This window comes from Cucumis melo, unplaced genomic scaffold, assembly GCF_025177605.1.
Source record: "Cucumis melo cultivar AY unplaced genomic scaffold, USDA_Cmelo_AY_1.0 utg002147l, whole genome shotgun sequence".
Lineage (NCBI taxonomy): Eukaryota > Viridiplantae > Streptophyta > Magnoliopsida > Cucurbitales > Cucurbitaceae > Cucumis > Cucumis melo.
The window spans coordinates 22501-25000 of NW_026124946.1; the positions used below are offsets into that span (position 1 = coordinate 22501).

At 35.0% G+C, this 2500-nt stretch overlaps 1 non-coding gene across 1 annotated transcript; it reads right to left on the bottom strand.

Moving 5' to 3' along the window:
* Positions 1 to 1626: 1626 nt before the first annotated feature.
* On the bottom strand, positions 1627 to 1697 carry TRNAG-GCC (transfer RNA glycine (anticodon GCC)). Its single transcript has one exon. It is a non-coding gene; the product is annotated as a tRNA-Gly (tRNA).
* Between the last annotated feature and the right edge of the window lie 803 nt (positions 1698 to 2500).

The following is a 2500-nucleotide window of genomic DNA, read 5'->3' on the forward strand; positions in this document are numbered from 1 at the left end:
TCGATGTACTTTTATCTTCAACAAGCGGCCCGGCGTTCAATGCGGGTCGAAGCATATGGTTGCCAGGTTGGTTAAATGCTGTTAATGAGAATAGTAATTCACTATTCTTAACAATAGGGCCCGGAGACTTCTTGGTTCATCATGCTATTGCTTTAGGTTTACATACAACTACATTGATCTTAGTAAAAGGTGCTTTAGATGCACGTGGTTCCAAATTAATGCCGGATAAAAAGGATTTTGGTTATAGTTTTCCTTGCGACGGTCCGGGACGAGGTGGTACTTGTGATATTTCGGCTTGGGACGCCTTTTATTTGGCAGTTTTCTGGATGTTAAATACCATTGGATGGGTTACTTTTTATTGGCACTGGAAGCACATCACATTATGGCAGGGTAACGTTTCACAATTTAATGAATCTTCCACTTATTTGATGGGATGGTTAAGAGATTATCTATGGTTAAACTCTTCACAACTTATCAATGGATATAATCCTTTTGGTATGAATAGTTTATCAGTCTGGGCATGGATGTTCTTATTTGGACATCTTGTTTGGGCTACTGGCTTTATGTTCTTAATTTCCTGGCGCGGATATTGGCAAGAATTGATTGAAACTTTAGCATGGGCTCACGAACGCACACCTTTGGCTAATTTGATTCGATGGAGAGATAAACCAGTGGCTCTTTCCATTGTGCAAGCAAGATTAGTTGGATTAGCCCACTTTTCTGTAGGTTATATATTTACTTATGCGGCTTTCTTGATTGCCTCTACATCAGGCAAATTTGGTTAATTTTGTATGTGTTGTATCCGCGAAAATATCATTTCTTTCGATGGAGAAGGAGATCTTCCTTCTTATATTTCTACATCTAGGATCCGACTTGTATCATTGATACTACTAGGAATTGAATCATTATGGCAAGGAAAAGTTTAATTCAGAGGGAGAAGAAGAGGCAAAAATTGGAACAAAAATATCATTTGATTCGTCGATCCTTAAAACAAGAAATAAGCAAAGTTCCATCGTTGAGTGAGAAATGGGAAATTCATGGAAAGTTACAATCCCCACCGCGTAATAGTGCACCCACACGTCTTCATCGACGTTGTTTTTTAACCGGAAGACCGAGAGCTAACTATCGAGACTTTGGGCTCTCTGGACACATACTTCGTGAAATGGTTCATGCATGCTTGTTGCCTGGGGCAACAAGATCAAGTTGGTAAGGATTCAAATATCTCTTTCTATTAATTTCTATGATTATAGAGGGACCCCTTTACCATTCTGTATAAATGGACTATTCTATTTGTACAGATATGGTATAGGGGTGCATTCAATCTTTGTTTGTCTATTAGTTCACAGTTCTTCTCTTTATCGCGGGGTAGAGCAGCTTGGTAGCTCGCAAGGCTCATAACCTTGAAGTCACGGGTTCAAATCCTGTCTCCGCAAAATTTTTTTGTCTAAAAAAATTGAGGTTTGATCTTGGTAACTATTAATTAATTACTATATAATATTCGCTTTTTTTCTTTCCAGATGGGAGGAAAAGAAGGGGGGAGGATAGAACCACTATACTATCACGGTCGACTATACTTAAAAATTTATCCTATTAAATGAAAAACATTAACCCATTATCCTCATCCTGGGCGGATAGCGGGAATCGAACCCGCATCTTCTCCTTGGCAAGGAGAAATTTTACCATTCAACTATATCCGCATTTTTTTTTATCTGCAATCTATAGTATAGATCAGTGCAGAGCTATCCTCTTATACTAGGCTATTAATACTAGGTTAGAGTATAATTAGGCTATTTTTATATAATATATATATAGATTTAACCAATTATATAGTTATTATATAATATATTTTATACTATACTATTTATTTTTCTAATATTTGGAATTCATCTTTATAACTAAATAAAGATAATTATATATTTTTGTCTATATAATTATATATAATATATAGTTTCTCTATTATCAATATCTAAGTATTATTATATACTTTCAAATATATTATTTTTATATGAATTATGTGAGATATATTCAATTTTGACAATACAAGAAAGAGACCCCCTCCCTCTAAATTTTTTTCTTTATTTGCATTTTTCATTTTTAGGACTTATATTGTATTTTAATGTCTCTCACAATTCGAAAGAATTAGGGGAGGGTCGTTTCATTTTTGTATCGAGAACGAAGAGGTTCAAGAGATAAGAGAATTAAGGATACCCACCAGAAAGACTAATCCAATCCATAATGATGTACCGGAAAATACAACATTTTTGTTACCCGACCAACCTTCAGGAGAAGCAAATACAACGGGCACACTAATCAGTAAGATTGATGAAGTAACAATTAATGCAAAAACAGCCAATTGGAAAGCAATAGTCATGTTTCTAATCCTCCAATCTACCAACAAAATATACCATTTGATCCCTTTACCAGCCAGCCAAAATTTTGATAAAATGTATCAGGGAGGGATTTTACCATAAATCCATTGATTCTATATTACTTCTTACTT